The sequence below is a fragment of the Lissotriton helveticus genome, chromosome 10 (assembly GCF_964261635.1).
Source record: "Lissotriton helveticus chromosome 10, aLisHel1.1, whole genome shotgun sequence".
NCBI lineage: Eukaryota > Metazoa > Chordata > Amphibia > Caudata > Salamandridae > Lissotriton > Lissotriton helveticus.
In genome coordinates this window covers 589,915,230-589,929,349 of record NC_136071.1, presented here as the reverse complement: position 1 = coordinate 589,929,349, position 14,120 = coordinate 589,915,230, and the positions used below count along the sequence as shown (strand labels likewise).

At 47.3% G+C, this 14,120-nt stretch overlaps 25 non-coding genes across 25 annotated transcripts; all 25 read right to left on the bottom strand.

Annotated features, from left to right (window-relative positions):
• Window positions 1-129: 129 nt before the first annotated feature.
• TRNAL-CAA (transfer RNA leucine (anticodon CAA)) lies at window positions 130-241 on the bottom strand. Its single transcript has 2 exons — window positions 204-241; window positions 130-175 (listed from the first exon to the last, which is right to left on the bottom strand). It is a non-coding gene; the product is annotated as a tRNA-Leu (tRNA).
• Window positions 242-536: 295 nt separating this feature from the next.
• TRNAV-AAC (transfer RNA valine (anticodon AAC)) lies at window positions 537-609 on the bottom strand. The gene has a single exon. It is a non-coding gene; the product is annotated as a tRNA-Val (tRNA).
• A 385-nt stretch (window positions 610-994) lies between these two features.
• Window positions 995-1,066, bottom strand: TRNAP-AGG (transfer RNA proline (anticodon AGG)). Its single transcript has one exon. It is a non-coding gene; the product is annotated as a tRNA-Pro (tRNA).
• Window positions 1,067-1,500: 434 nt separating this feature from the next.
• On the bottom strand, window positions 1,501-1,573 carry TRNAV-UAC (transfer RNA valine (anticodon UAC)). Its single transcript has one exon. It is a non-coding gene; the product is annotated as a tRNA-Val (tRNA).
• Window positions 1,574-1,957: 384 nt separating this feature from the next.
• TRNAP-CGG (transfer RNA proline (anticodon CGG)) lies at window positions 1,958-2,029 on the bottom strand. Its single transcript has one exon. It is a non-coding gene; the product is annotated as a tRNA-Pro (tRNA).
• Window positions 2,030-2,970: 941 nt separating this feature from the next.
• On the bottom strand, window positions 2,971-3,082 carry TRNAL-CAA (transfer RNA leucine (anticodon CAA)). Its single transcript has 2 exons — window positions 3,045-3,082; window positions 2,971-3,016 (listed from the first exon to the last, which is right to left on the bottom strand). It is a non-coding gene; the product is annotated as a tRNA-Leu (tRNA).
• Window positions 3,083-3,377: 295 nt separating this feature from the next.
• On the bottom strand, window positions 3,378-3,450 carry TRNAV-AAC (transfer RNA valine (anticodon AAC)). Its single transcript has one exon. It is a non-coding gene; the product is annotated as a tRNA-Val (tRNA).
• Window positions 3,451-3,835: 385 nt separating this feature from the next.
• On the bottom strand, window positions 3,836-3,907 carry TRNAP-AGG (transfer RNA proline (anticodon AGG)). The gene has a single exon. It is a non-coding gene; the product is annotated as a tRNA-Pro (tRNA).
• A 434-nt stretch (window positions 3,908-4,341) lies between these two features.
• Window positions 4,342-4,414, bottom strand: TRNAV-UAC (transfer RNA valine (anticodon UAC)). The gene has a single exon. It is a non-coding gene; the product is annotated as a tRNA-Val (tRNA).
• A 384-nt stretch (window positions 4,415-4,798) lies between these two features.
• Window positions 4,799-4,870, bottom strand: TRNAP-CGG (transfer RNA proline (anticodon CGG)). The gene has a single exon. It is a non-coding gene; the product is annotated as a tRNA-Pro (tRNA).
• A 930-nt stretch (window positions 4,871-5,800) lies between these two features.
• Window positions 5,801-5,912, bottom strand: TRNAL-CAA (transfer RNA leucine (anticodon CAA)). The gene is made up of 2 exons: window positions 5,875-5,912; window positions 5,801-5,846 (listed from the first exon to the last, which is right to left on the bottom strand). It is a non-coding gene; the product is annotated as a tRNA-Leu (tRNA).
• Window positions 5,913-6,207: 295 nt separating this feature from the next.
• Window positions 6,208-6,280, bottom strand: TRNAV-AAC (transfer RNA valine (anticodon AAC)). Its single transcript has one exon. It is a non-coding gene; the product is annotated as a tRNA-Val (tRNA).
• A 385-nt stretch (window positions 6,281-6,665) lies between these two features.
• On the bottom strand, window positions 6,666-6,737 carry TRNAP-AGG (transfer RNA proline (anticodon AGG)). Its single transcript has one exon. It is a non-coding gene; the product is annotated as a tRNA-Pro (tRNA).
• A 434-nt stretch (window positions 6,738-7,171) lies between these two features.
• TRNAV-UAC (transfer RNA valine (anticodon UAC)) lies at window positions 7,172-7,244 on the bottom strand. Its single transcript has one exon. It is a non-coding gene; the product is annotated as a tRNA-Val (tRNA).
• Window positions 7,245-7,628: 384 nt separating this feature from the next.
• On the bottom strand, window positions 7,629-7,700 carry TRNAP-CGG (transfer RNA proline (anticodon CGG)). The gene has a single exon. It is a non-coding gene; the product is annotated as a tRNA-Pro (tRNA).
• Window positions 7,701-8,641: 941 nt separating this feature from the next.
• On the bottom strand, window positions 8,642-8,753 carry TRNAL-CAA (transfer RNA leucine (anticodon CAA)). The gene is made up of 2 exons: window positions 8,716-8,753; window positions 8,642-8,687 (listed from the first exon to the last, which is right to left on the bottom strand). It is a non-coding gene; the product is annotated as a tRNA-Leu (tRNA).
• Window positions 8,754-9,048: 295 nt separating this feature from the next.
• Window positions 9,049-9,121, bottom strand: TRNAV-AAC (transfer RNA valine (anticodon AAC)). The gene has a single exon. It is a non-coding gene; the product is annotated as a tRNA-Val (tRNA).
• Window positions 9,122-9,506: 385 nt separating this feature from the next.
• TRNAP-AGG (transfer RNA proline (anticodon AGG)) lies at window positions 9,507-9,578 on the bottom strand. The gene has a single exon. It is a non-coding gene; the product is annotated as a tRNA-Pro (tRNA).
• A 434-nt stretch (window positions 9,579-10,012) lies between these two features.
• On the bottom strand, window positions 10,013-10,085 carry TRNAV-UAC (transfer RNA valine (anticodon UAC)). Its single transcript has one exon. It is a non-coding gene; the product is annotated as a tRNA-Val (tRNA).
• A 384-nt stretch (window positions 10,086-10,469) lies between these two features.
• On the bottom strand, window positions 10,470-10,541 carry TRNAP-CGG (transfer RNA proline (anticodon CGG)). Its single transcript has one exon. It is a non-coding gene; the product is annotated as a tRNA-Pro (tRNA).
• A 930-nt stretch (window positions 10,542-11,471) lies between these two features.
• TRNAL-CAA (transfer RNA leucine (anticodon CAA)) lies at window positions 11,472-11,583 on the bottom strand. The gene is made up of 2 exons: window positions 11,546-11,583; window positions 11,472-11,517 (listed from the first exon to the last, which is right to left on the bottom strand). It is a non-coding gene; the product is annotated as a tRNA-Leu (tRNA).
• A 295-nt stretch (window positions 11,584-11,878) lies between these two features.
• TRNAV-AAC (transfer RNA valine (anticodon AAC)) lies at window positions 11,879-11,951 on the bottom strand. Its single transcript has one exon. It is a non-coding gene; the product is annotated as a tRNA-Val (tRNA).
• Window positions 11,952-12,336: 385 nt separating this feature from the next.
• On the bottom strand, window positions 12,337-12,408 carry TRNAP-AGG (transfer RNA proline (anticodon AGG)). Its single transcript has one exon. It is a non-coding gene; the product is annotated as a tRNA-Pro (tRNA).
• Window positions 12,409-12,842: 434 nt separating this feature from the next.
• Window positions 12,843-12,915, bottom strand: TRNAV-UAC (transfer RNA valine (anticodon UAC)). The gene has a single exon. It is a non-coding gene; the product is annotated as a tRNA-Val (tRNA).
• Window positions 12,916-13,299: 384 nt separating this feature from the next.
• TRNAP-CGG (transfer RNA proline (anticodon CGG)) lies at window positions 13,300-13,371 on the bottom strand. Its single transcript has one exon. It is a non-coding gene; the product is annotated as a tRNA-Pro (tRNA).
• Window positions 13,372-14,120: the final 749 nt, after the last annotated feature.

Genomic DNA, 14,120 nt, shown 5'->3' with positions numbered 1-14,120 from the left:
TTGTGATTGAGGGCCCAGCCTGATTGTTGGTGGATTTCTCTTCACATGCTACAGGTTCCTGCAAAGATTGTGGTGTTTGCCGGGAACGCACTGCAAAAAACAGGAAGATTTACGGGTGTAAAAGGGACCTGTCAGAAGTGGGATTTGAACCCACGCCTCCATGAGGAGACCAGAAGGCTCAGCTACACTGAAGATCAAGCTCTCTTGAGTCTGGCGCCTTAGACCACTCGGCCATCCTGACGGCTCATGAGGGGGGCTTAGGTCTAACTCTTCTATCTGCACCTGCCAATGTTTCCACTTACAACCTTCACAGCAATGTCACAGGTGTAAAGGCCCCAACAATACAACATAGCTTAAACAAAATAAAAATAGGCACAAGAACGACCCCCAGATGACGGATGCAGATAACTTTGTTTCGTCTTGCAAAGGTAAAGAAAGTTTCCCACGGCTCACTGTGTTCAAAGACCACCTCTTCTTAAACTTGCATTCAGATAATAAGGTTTTAGAGTGTGCACATAAAAGCAGCCAACGCTCAGTGATTCTGCCCGGTCTCGAACCGAGGACCTTTCGCGTGTTAGGCGAACGTGATGACCACTACACCACAGAAACGACCTTGCTGCTTGCTACTGTTAAAGCAAAGTTCCTCTCAAGGCTTCACCCTACTTCTATTCTGCTGTATCAGCAGCGGCTCAGAATGTGCAGAACAAGTGTGAAAACCTCAGAGATATCATCCAACATGCTTGCAATTAGACGTATTCAAAATTTACTTGTGCAGGCATCGACAGACAAATATCTGATGCCTAAATGTCTGCGAGTACAGCTTGGGAAAGCATCACCTGGGACACACTGAGACTAAGCAGGTAGGCAGAAAAAGCACGGTGATCCATTTTTCTTCTGAGGTTAGGAATATGTTGCGCAACAATGCACCGAGTATTACTAGAAATAGTCAGGCATAGTGCATTTTTAGTACGATTTGTATGTTTAGCTCTAAAAAGGGCTCGTCCGGGATTTGAACCCGGGACCTCTCGCACCCTAAGCGAGAATCATACCCCTAGACCAACGAGCCACGCAAGAGTCACCTCTGACATGGCTCCAGGGGTTAGTGGCAGCTAGTCGGTGAATGCTTCCCCCAAAGCAAGCAACTGCACATGTTGCTCTCTTCTGCAATATGATTGCTGTCTTTTCCATGGCCGTCATCAAACAAGAAATTAAAAAGCCTCTGTCCTTCAGACAGTTTGTTTTTTCTAAGTGTCTGCTTGCGGTGAGGACAAGAAAAGCATTTCTGCTCTCATTCCTTGCTTTCATGAAGTAGGCCCACCCTTCAGAGCAAAGGGCGAGCAAGCGAATGGCGCAAGCTATCGTCACTTCTCTTTTCGAGCTGTCACTGAGATCCCTGGAGCACACTACGTCAGGTTGGTGAGGGATAGACAGCCTCTATTATCTCAGCTTTCCTATAAAGTCAGCAAGTAAAGGCAAACACTGTTAAAAACAGCAAACCGCTGTTTCTGCCCGGTCTCGAACCAGGGACCTTTCGCGTGTAAGGCGAACGTGATAACCACTACACTACAGAAACAGACACTAACTCAGGAATCTTGTTGGCATGTATTGGGCTGGAATGCACAGACTAAGGGCCAATGTCCTTGAAGCTCAAAGTTGGGCTCTCCTTACCCGGTCTCTATTTCTTTGGAAGACAGGAATGAGGACCACTTTTATTCCAAGAGGCGATTTTGAAACCATATCCTGAAATTACACTAGAAAAACACTATGCATGTAATGTTCCTACCATGCTTGTCTGGCCCAGAAAAGCAGTTGCAAAGAAGTCCTGCACTCCTTTATCCCGCCACAAGTGGAAAATAGCGTGCAGGGTAAGGAACTTTCTCGACATACACAGCGTCTTATAGCATTGAAAAGAAGAAATGCTCCTATATTACAAGCATCCTGAAAATGTCCACAGCATGGGCTCGTCCAGGATTTGAACCCGGGACCTCTCGCACCCGAAGCGAGAATCATACCCCTAGACCAACGAGCCTGAGTGGCCAGGAGACATTTTGAACAATTTCTGAAGCGTCTTTCAGAAAAAAAGCAGGGCTATTTGGCTAGTCTCCCTCTAAGTGAGCCTCACAACGTCATGTTTTCTCTCAAGTTGTTGTTTTTTCACTCTAGCAAGAAAGGGGGCAGCCAATCTCCTATCAGCCAGTGAGCAGAAAAAAGGCACAGATGAGAACAGCAAGCACTTTCTGGCAATTGTTCTCCTCTGCAAGTCCTGGACCCTTGCCCCATAGACTTCCACACCAGAAGCAATGAAGGGCCCACCATTTCCTGCGCCTGAGAAAGAGGGGTTTGATATTTGGATTCAAACGCGCTCACTCAGCGCTCGATCAGGCTCGATCAGGCGAGATTTATATGAGTGGCTCACAGGCCTGAAACACTAACCTGGGAGACCCAGAGTGGCTGACTTCTCAGTATAGCCATTGTTGGGCGAGTCACCTCCTTTCCTCCTGCCTCAATCTAGAATTGGCTGCAAATCATAAGAGAGAGTGCAATGCCCGTGTGCAGTGCCTACTCCCAGCTACCTCTCTGTCTTCCTTATGTAAATTAGAATTTGCAAGGGGGGAACCAATGGCATTCTGCTCCTCCCACATAACCAGGAAGCCCTGTTGAACATGTCTGCCTGTGTTTTTGCAGGGACAGTGCCTTCTCTGCCCAAAAGGTGGCAGGAGAGCCTCACAACAAATGATGGGATCAACTGCTTAGTTAGAAACCCAGCAAGGCAGTTACTGTGATGGAGTGCAAATTTAATGGAAGGTGTGCCTGAGGTGTCATTTCCAGAAATCCATGGAATTGTGATTGAGGGCCCAGCCTGATTGTTGGTGGATTTCTCTTCACATGCTACAGGTTCCTGCAAAGATTGTGGTGTTTGCCGGGAACGCACTGCAAAAAACAGGAAGATTTACGGGTGTAAAAGGGACCTGTCAGAAGTGGGATTTGAACCCACGCCTCCATGAGGAGACCAGAAGGCTCAGCTACACTGAAGATCAAGCTCTCTTGAGTCTGGCGCCTTAGACCACTCGGCCATCCTGACGGCTCATGAGGGGGGCTTAGGTCTAACTCTTCTATCTGCACCTGCCAATGTTTCCACTTACAACCTTCACAGCAATGTCACAGGTGTAAAGGCCCCAACAATACAACATAGCTTAAACAAAATAAAAATAGGCACAAGAACGACCCCCAGATGACGGATGCAGATAACTTTGTTTCGTCTTGCAAAGGTAAAGAAAGTTTCCCACGGCTCACTGTGTTCAAAGACCACCTCTTCTTAAACTTGCATTCAGATAATAAGGTTTTAGAGTGTGCACATAAAAGCAGCCAACGCTCAGTGTTTCTGCCCGGTCTCAAACCGGGGACCTTTCGCGTGTTAGGCGAACGTGATGACCACTACACTACAGAAACGACCTTGCTGCTTGCTACTGTTAAAGCAAAGTTCCTCTCAAGGCTTCACCCTACTTCTATTCTGCTGTATCAGCAGCGGCTCAGAATGTGCAGAACAAGTGTGAAAACCTCAGAGATATCATCCAACATGCTTGCAATTAGACGTATTCAAAATTTACTTGTGCAGGCATCGACAGACAAATATCTGATGCCTAAATGTCTGCGAGTACAGCTTGGGAAAGCATCACCTGGGACACACTGAGACTAAGCAGGTAGGCAGAAAAAGCACGATGATCCATTTTTCTTCTGAGGTTAGGAATATGTTGCGCAACAATGCACCGAGTATTACTAGAAATAGTCAGGCATAGTGCATTTTTAGTACGATTTGTATGTTTAGCTCTAAAAAGGGCTCGTCCGGGATTTGAACCCGGGACCTCTCGCACCCTAAGCGAGAATCATACCCCTAGACCAACGAGCCACGCAAGAGTCACCTCTGACATGGCTCCAGGGGTTAGTGGTAGCTAGTCGGTGAATGCTTCACCCAAAGCAAGCAACTGCACATGTTGCTCTCTTCTGCAATATGATTGCTGTCTTTTCCATGGCCGTCATCAAACAAGAAATTAAAAAGCCTCTGTCCTTCAGACAGTTTGTTTTATCTAAGTGTCTGCTTGCGGTGAGGACAAGAAAAGCATTTCTGCTCTCATTCCTTGCTTTCATGAAGTAGGCCCACCCTTCAGAGCAAAGGGCGAGCAAGCGAATGGCGCAAGCTATCGTCACTTCTCTTTTCGAGCTGTCACTGAGATCCCTTGAGCACACTACGTCAGGTTGGTGAGGGATAGACAGCCTCTATTATCTCAGCTTTCCTATAAAGTCAGCCAGTAAAGGCAAACACTGTTAAAAACAGCAAACCGCTGTTTCTGCCCGGTCTCGAACCAAGGACCTTTCGCGTGTAAGGCGAACGTGAAAACCACTACACTACAGAAACAGACACTAACTCAGGAATCTTGTTGGCATGTATTGGGCTGGAATGCACAGACTAAGGGCCAATGTCCTTGAAGCTCAAAGTTGGGCTCTCCTTACCCGGTCTCTATTTCTTTGGAAGACAGGAATGAGGACCACTTTTATTCCAAGAGGCGATTTTGAAACCATATCCTGAAATTACACTAGAAAAACACTATGCATGTAATGTTCCTACCATGCTGGTCTGGCCCAGAAAAGCAGTTGCAAAGAAGTCCTGCACTCCTTTATCCCGCCACAAGTGGAAAATAGCGTGCAGGGTAAGGAACTTTCTCGACATACACAGCGTCTTATAGCATTGAAAAGAAGAAATGCTCCTATATTACAAGCATCCTGAAAATGTCCACAGCATGGGCTCGTCCGGGATTTGAACCCGGGACCTCTCGCACCCGAAGCGAGAATCATACCCCTAGACCAACGAGCCTGAGTGGCCAGGAGACATTTTGAACAATTTCTGAAGCGTCTTTCAGAAAAAAAGCAGGGCTATTTGGCTAGTCTCCCTCTAAGTGAGCCTCACAACGTCATGTTTTCTCTCAAGTTGTTGTTTTTTCACTCTAGCAAGAAAGGGGGCAGCCAATCTCCTATCAGCCAGTGAGCAGAAAAAAGGCACAGATGAGAACAGCAAGCACTTTCTGGCAATTGTTCTCCTCTGCAAGTCCTGGACCCTTGCCCCATAGACTTCCACACCAGAAGCAATGAAGGGCCCACCATTTCCTGCGCCTGAGAAAGAGGGGTTTGATATTTGGATTCAAACGCGCTCGATCAGGCTCGATCAGGCGAGATTTATATGAGTGGCTCACAGGCCTGAAACACTAACCTGGGAGACCCAGAGTGGCTGACTTCTCAGTATAGCCATTGTTGGGCGAGTCACCTCCTTTCCTCCTGCCTCAATCTAGAATTGGCTGCAAATCATAAGAGAGAGTGCAATGCCCGTGTGCAGTGCCTACTCCCAGCTACCTCTCTGTCTTCCTTATGTAAATTAGAATTTGCAAGGGGGGAACCAATGGCATTCTGCTCCTCCCACATAACCAGGAAGCCCTGTTGAACATGTCTGCCTGTGTTTTTGCAGGGACAGTGCCTTCTCTGCCCAAAAGGTGGCAGGAGAGCCTCACAACAAATGATGGGATCAACTGCTTAGTTAGAAACCCAGCAAGGCAGTTACTGTGATGGAGTGCAAATTTAATGGAAGGTGTGCCTGAGGTGTCATTTCCAGAAATCCATGGAATTGTGATTGAGGGCCCAGCCTGATTGTTGGTGGATTTCTCTTCACATGCTACAGGTTCCTGCAAAGATTGTGGTGTTTGCCGGGAACGCACTGCAAAAAACAGGAAGATTTACGGGTGTAAAAGGGACCTGTCAGAAGTGGGATTTGAACCCACGCCTCCATGAGGAGACCAGAAGGCTCAGCTACACTGAAGATCAAGCTCTCTTGAGTCTGGCGCCTTAGACCACTCGGCCATCCTGACGGCTCATGAGGGGGGCTTAGGTCTAACTCTTCTATCTGCACCTGCCAATGTTTCCACTTACAACCTTCACAGCAATGTCACAGGTGTAAAGGCCCCAACAATACAACATAGCTTAAACAAAATAAAAATAGGCACAAGAACGACCCCCAGATGACGGATGCAGATAACTTTGTTTCGTCTTGCAAAGGTAAAGAAAGTTTCCCACGGCTCACTGTGTTCAAAGACCACCTCTTCTTAAACTTGCATTCAGATAATAAGGTTTTAGAGTGTGCACATAAAAGCAGCCAACGCTCAGTGTTTCTGCCCGGTCTCAAACCGGGGACCTTTCGCGTGTTAGGCGAACGTGATGACCACTACACTACAGAAACGACCTTGCTGCTTGCTACTGTTAAAGCAAAGTTCCTCTCAAGGCTTCACCCTACTTCTATTCTGCTGTATCAGCAGCGGCTCAGAATGTGCAGAACAAGTGTGAAAACCTCAGAGATATCATCCAACATGCTTGCAATTAGACGTATTCAAAATTTACTTGTGCAGGCATCGACAGACAAATATCTGATGCCTAAATGTCTGCGAGTACAGCTTGGGAAAGCATCACCTGGGACACACTGAGACTAAGCAGGTAGGCAGAAAAAGCACGATGATCCATTTTTCTTCTGAGGTTAGGAATATGTTGCGCAACAATGCACCGAGTATTACTAGAAATAGTCAGGCATAGTGCATTTTTAGTACGATTTGTATGTTTAGCTCTAAAAAGGGCTCGTCCGGGATTTGAACCCGGGACCTCTCGCACCCTAAGCGAGAATCATACCCCTAGACCAACGAGCCACGCAAGAGTCACCTCTGACATGGCTCCAGGGGTTAGTGGCAGCTAGTCGGTGAATGCTTCACCCAAAGCAAGCAACTGCACATGTTGCTCTCTTCTGCAATATGATTGCTGTCTTTTCCATGGCCGTCATCAAACAAGAAATTAAAAAGCCTCTGTCCTTCAGACAGTTTGTTTTCTCTAAGTGTCTGCTTGCGGTGAGGACAAGAAAAGCATTTCTGCTCTCATTCCTTGCTTTCATGAAGTAGGCCCACCCTTCAGAGCAAAGGGCGAGCAAGCGAATGGCGCAAGCTATCGTCACTTCTCTTTTCGAGCTGTCACTGAGATCCCTTGAGCACACTACGTCAGGTTGGTGAGGGATAGACAGCCTCTATTATCTCAGCTTTCCTATAAAGTCAGCCAGTAAAGGCAAACACTGTTAAAAACAGCAAACCGCTGTTTCTGCCCGGTCTCGAACCAAGGACCTTTCGCGTGTAAGGCGAACGTGAAAACCACTACACTACAGAAACAGACACTAACTCAGGAATCTTGTTGGCATGTATTGGGCTGGAATGCACAGACTAAGGGCCAATGTCCTTGAAGCTCAAAGTTGGGCTCTCCTTACCCGGTCTCTATTTCTTTGGAAGACAGGAATGAGGACCACTTTTATTCCAAGAGGCGATTTTGAAACCATATCCTGAAATTACACTAGAAAAACACTATGCATGTAATGTTCCTACCATGCTGGTCTGGCCCAGAAAAGCAGTTGCAAAGAAGTCCTGCACTCCTTTATCCCGCCACAAGTGGAAAATAGCGTGCAGGGTAAGGAACTTTCTCGACATACACAGCGTCTTATAGCATTGAAAAGAAGAAATGCTCCTATATTACAAGCATCCTGAAAATGTCCACAGCATGGGCTCGTCCGGGATTTGAACCCGGGACCTCTCGCACCCGAAGCGAGAATCATACCCCTAGACCAACGAGCCTGAGTGGCCAGGAGACATTTTGAACAATTTCTGAAGCGTCTTTCAGAAAAAAAGCAGGGCTATTTGGCTAGTCTCCCTCTAAGTGAGCCTCACAACGTCATGTTGTCTCTCAAGTTGTTGTTTTTTCACTCTAGCAAGAAAGGGGGCAGCCAATCTCCTATCAGCCAGTGAGCAGAAAAAAGGCACAGATGAGAACAGCAAGCACTTTCTGGCAATTGTTCTCCTCTGCAAGTCCTGGACCCTTGCCCCATAGACTTCCACACCAGAAGCAATGAAGGGCCCACCATTTCCTGCGCCTGAGAAAGAGGGGTTTGATATTTGGATTCAAACGCGCTCGCTCAGCGCTCGCTCAGGCTCGATCAGGCGAGATTTATATGAGTGGCTCACAGGCCTGAAACACTCACCTGGGAGACCCAGAGTGGCTGACTTCTCAGTATAGCCATTGTTGGGCGAGTCACCTCCTTTCCTCCTGCCTCAATCTAGAATTGGCTGCAAATCATAAGAGAGAGTGCAATGCCCGTGTGCAGTGCCTACTCCCAGCTACCTCTCTGTCTTCCTTATGTAAATTAGAATTTGCAAGGGGGGAACCAATGGCATTCTGCTCCTCCCACATAACCAGGAAGCCCTGTTGAACATGTCTGCCTGTGTTTTTGCAGGGACAGTGCCTTCTCTGCCCAAAAGGTGGCAGGAGAGCCTCACAACAAATGATGGGATCAACTGCTTAGTTAGAAACCCAGCAAGGCAGTTACTGTGATGGAGTGCAAATTTAATGGAAGGTGTGCCTGAGGTGTCATTTCCAGAAATCCATGGAATTGTGATTGAGGGCCCAGCCTGATTGTTGGTGGATTTCTCTTCACATGCTACAGGTTCCTGCAAAGATTGTGGTGTTTGCCGGGAACGCACTGCAAAAAACAGGAAGATTTACGGGTGTAAAAGGGACCTGTCAGAAGTGGGATTTGAACCCACGCCTCCATGAGGAGACCAGAAGGCTCAGCTACACTGAAGATCAAGCTCTCTTGAGTCTAGCGCCTTAGACCACTCGGCCATCCTGACGGCTCATGAGGGGGGCTTAGGTCTAACTCTTCTATCTGCACCTGCCAATGTTTCCACTTACAACCTTCACAGCAATGTCACAGGTGTAAAGGCCCCAACAATACAACATAGCTTAAACAAAATAAAAATAGGCACAAGAACGACCCCCAGATGACGGATGCAGATAACTTTGTTTCGTCTTGCAAAGGTAAAGAAAGTTTCCCACGGCTCACTGTGTTCAAAGACCACCTCTTCTTAAACTTGCATTCAGATAATAAGGTTTTAGAGTGTGCACATAAAAGCAGCCAACGCTCAGTGTTTCTGCCCGGTCTCGAACCGGGGACCTTTCGCATGTTAGGGGAACGTGATGACCACTACACTACAGAAACGACCTTGCTGCTTGCTACTGTTAAAGCAAAGTTCCTCTCAAGGCTTCACCCTACTTCTATTCTGCTGTATCAGCAGCGGCTCAGAATGTGCAGAACAAGTGTGAAAACCTCAGAGATATCATCCAACATGCTTGCAATTAGACGTATTCAAAATTTACTTGTGCAGGCATCGACAGACAAATATCTGATGCCTAAATGTCTGCGAGTACAGCTTGGGAAAGCATCACCTGGGACACACTGAGACTAAGCAGGTAGGCAGAAAAAGCACGATGATCCATTTTTCTTCTGAGGTTAGGAATATGTTGCGCAACAATGCACCGAGTATTACTAGAAATAGTCAGGCATAGTGCATTTTTAGTACGATTTGTATGTTTAGCTCTAAAAAGGGCTCGTCCGGGATTTGAACCCGGGACCTCTCGCACCCTAAGCGAGAATCATACCCCTAGACCAACGAGCCACGCAAGAGTCACCTCTGACATGGCTCCAGGGGTTAGTGGCAGCTAGTCGGTGAATGCTTCACCCAAAGCAAGCAACTGCACATGTTGCTCTCTTCTGCAATATGATTGCTGTCTTTTCCATGGCCGTCATCAAACAAGAAATTAAAAAGCCTCTGTCCTTCAGACAGTTTGTTTTCTCTAAGTGTCTGCTTGCGGTGAGGACAAGAAAAGCATTTCTGCTCTCATTCCTTGCTTTCATGAAGTAGGCCCACCCTTCAGAGCAAAGGGCGAGCAAGCGAATGGCGCAAGCTATCGTCACTTCTCTTTTCGAGCTGTCACTGAGATCCCTGGAGCACACTACGTCAGGTTGGTGAGGGATAGACAGCCTCTATTATCTCAGCTTTCCTATAAAGTCAGCCAGTAAAGGCAAACACTGTTAAAAACAGCAAACCGCTGTTTCTGCCCGGTCTCGAACCAAGGACCTTTCGCGTGTAAGGCGAACGTGAAAACCACTACACTACAGAAACAGACACTAACTCAGGAATCTTGTTGGCATGTATTGGGCTGGAATGCACAGACTAAGGGCCAATGTCCTTGAAGCTCAAAGTTGGGCTCTCCTTACCCGGTCTCTATTTCTTTGGAAGACAGGAATGAGGACCACTTTTATTCCAAGAGGCGATTTTGAAACCATATCCTGAAATTACACTAGAAAAACACTATGCATGTAATGTTCCTACCATGCTGGTCTGGCCCAGAAAAGCAGTTGCAAAGAAGTCCTGCACTCCTTTATCCCGCCACAAGTGGAAAATAGCGTGCAGGGTAAGGAACTTTCTCGACATACACAGCGTCTTATAGCATTGAAAAGAAGAGATGCTCCTATATTACAAGCATCCTGAAAATGTCCACAGCATGGGCTCGTCCGGGATTTGAACCCGGGACCTCTCGCACCCGAAGCGAGAATCATACCCCTAGACCAACGAGCCTGAGTGGCCAGGAGACATTTTGAACAATTTCTGAAGCGTCTTTCAGAAAAAAAGCAGGGCTATTTGGCTAGTCTCCCTCTAAGTGAGCCTCACAACGTCATGTTTTCTCTCAAGTTGTTGTTTTTTCACTCTAGCAAGAAAGGGGGCAGCCAATCTCCTATCAGCCAGTGAGCAGAAAAAAGGCACAGATGAGAACAGCAAGCACTTTCTGGCAATTGTTCTCCTCTGCAAGTCCTGGACCCTTGCCCCATAGACTTCCACACCAGAAGCAATGAAGGGCCCACCATTTCCTGCGCCTGAGAAAGAGGGGTTTGATATTTGGATTCAAACGCGCTCGATCAGGCTCGATCAGGCGAGATTTATATGAGTGGCTCACAGGCCTGAAACACTCACCTGGGAGACCCAGAGTGGCTGACTTCTCAGTATAGCCATTGTTGGGCGAGTCACCTCCTTTCCTCCTGCCTCAATCTAGAATTGGCTGCAAATCATAAGAGAGAGTGCAATGCCCGTGTGCAGTGCCTACTCCCAGCTACCTCTCTGTCTTCCTTATGTAAATTAGAATTTGCAAGGGGGGAACCAATGGCATTCTGCTCCTCCCACATAACCAGGAAGCCCTGTTGAACATGTCTGCCTGTGTTTTTGCAGGGACAGTGCCTTCTCTGCCCAAAAGGTGGCAGGAGAGCCTCACAACAAATGATGGGATCAACTGCTTAGTTAGAAACCCAGCAAGGCAGTTACTGTGATGGAGTGCAAATTTAATGGAAGGTGTGCCTGAGGTGTCATTTCCAGAAATCCATGGAATTGTGATTGAGGGCCCAGCCTGATTGTTGGTGGATTTCTCTTCACATGCTACAGGTTCCTGCAAAGATTGTGGTGTTTGCCGGGAACGCACTGCAAAAAACAGGAAGATTTACGGGTGTAAAAGGGACCTGTCAGAAGTGGGATTTGAACCCACGCCTCCATGAGGAGACCAGAAGGCTCAGCTACACTGAAGATCAAGCTCTCTTGAGTCTGGCGCCTTAGACCACTCGGCCATCCTGACGGCTCATGAGGGGGGCTTAGGTCTAACTCTTCTATCTGCACCTGCCAATGTTTCCACTTACAACCTTCACAGCAATGTCACAGGTGTAAAGGCCCCAACAATACAACATAGCTTAAACAAAATAAAAATAGGCACAAGAACGACCCCCAGATGACGGATGCAGATAACTTTGTTTCGTCTTGCAAAGGTAAAGAAAGTTTCCCACGGCTCACTGTGTTCAAAGACCACCTCTTCTTAAACTTGCATTCAGATAATAAGGTTTTAGAGTGTGCACATAAAAGCAGCCAACGCTCAGTGATTCTGCCCGGTCTCGAACCGAGGACCTTTCGCGTGTTAGGCGAACGTGATGACCACTACACCACAGAAACGACCTTGCTGCTTGCTACTGTTAAAGCAAAGTTCCTCTCAAGGCTTCACCCTACTTCTATTCTGCTGTATCAGCAGCGGCTCAGAATGTGCAGAACAAGTGTGAAAACCTCAGAGATATCATCCAACATGCTTGCAATTAGACGTATTCAAAATTTACTTGTGCAGGCATCGACAGACAAATATCTGATGCCTAAATGTCTGCGAGTACAGCTTGGGAAAGCATCACCTGGGACACACTGAGACTAAGCAGGTAGGCAGAAAAAGCACGGTGATCCATTTTTCTTCTGAGGTTAGGAATATGTTGCGCAACAATGCACCGAGTATTACTAGAAATAGTCAGGCATAGTGCATTTTTAGTACGATTTGTATGTTTAGCTCTAAAAAGGGCTCGTCCGGGATTTGAACCCGGGACCTCTCGCACCCTAAGCGAGAATCATACCCCTAGACCAACGAGCCACGCAAGAGTCACCTCTGACATGGCTCCAGGGGTTAGTGGCAGCTAGTCGGTGAATGCTTCCCCCAAAGCAAGCAACTGCACATGTTGCTCTCTTCTGCAATATGATTGCTGTCTTTTCCATGGCCGTCATCAAACAAGAAATTAAAAAGCCTCTGTCCTTCAGACAGTTTGTTTTTTCTAAGTGTCTGCTTGCGGTGAGGACAAGAAAAGCATTTCTGCTCTCATTCCTTGCTTTCATGAAGTAGGCCCACCCTTCAGAGCAAAGGGCGAGCAAGCGAATGGCGCAAGCTATCGTCACTTCTCTTTTCGAGCTGTCACTGAGATCCCTGGAGCACACTACGTCAGGTTGGTGAGGGATAGACAGCCTCTATTATCTCAGCTTTCCTATAAAGTCAGCAAGTAAAGGCAAACACTGTTAAAAACAGCAAACCGCTGTTTCTGCCCGGTCTCGAACCAGGGACCTTTCGCGTGTAAGGCGAACGTGATAACCACTACACTACAGAAACAGACACTAACTCAGGAATCTTGTTGGCATGTATTGGGCTGGAATGCACAGACTAAGGGCCAATGTCCTTGAAGCTCAAAGTTGGGCTCTCCTTACCCGGTCTCTATTTCTTTGGAAGACAGGAATGAGGACCACTTTTATTCCAAGAGGCGATTTTGAAACCATATCCTGAAATTACACTAGAAAAACACTATGCATGTAATGTTCCTACCATGCTTGTCTGGCCCAGAAAAGCAGTTGCAAAGAAGTCCTGCACTCCTTTATCCCGCCACAAGTGGAAAATAGCGTGCAGGGTAAGGAACTTTCTCGACATACACAGCGTCTTATAGCATTGAAAAGAAGAAATGCTCCTATATTACAAGCATCCTGAAAATGTCCACAGCATGGGCTCGTCCAGGATTTGAACCCGGGACCTCTCGCACCCGAAGCGAGAATCATACCCCTAGACCAACGAGCCTGAGTGGCCAGGAGACATTTTGAACAATTTCTGAAGCGTCTTTCAGAAAAAAAGCAGGGCTATTTGGCTAGTCTCCCTCTAAGTGAGCCTCACAACGTCATGTTTTCTCTCAAGTTGTTGTTTTTTCACTCTAGCAAGAAAGGGGGCAGCCAATCTCCTATCAGCCAGTGAGCAGAAAAAAGGCACAGATGAGAACAGCAAGCACTTTCTGGCAATTGTTCTCCTCTGCAAGTCCTGGACCCTTGCCCCATAGACTTCCACACCAGAAGCAATGAAGGGCCCACCATTTCCTGCGCCTGAGAAAGAGGGGTTTGATATTTGGATTCAAACGCGCTCACTCAGCGCTCGATCAGGCTCGATCAGGCGAGATTTATATGAGTGGCTCATAGGCCTGAAACACTAACCTGGGAGACCCAGAGTGGCTGACTTCTCAGTATAGCCATTGTTGGGCGAGTCACCTCCTTTCCTCCTGCCTCAATCTAGAATTGGCTGCAAATCATAAGAGAGAGTGCAATGCCCGTGTGCAGTGCCTACTCCCAGCTACCTCTCTGTCTTCCTTATGTAAATTAGAATTTGCAAGGGGGGAACCAATGGCATTCTGCTCCTCCCACATAACCAGGAAGCCCTGTTGAACATGTCTGCCTGTGTTTTTGCAGGGACAGTGCCTTCTCTGCCCAAAAGGTGGCAGGAGAGCCTCACAACAAATGATGGGATCAACTGCTTAGTTAGAAACCCAGCAAGGCAGTTAC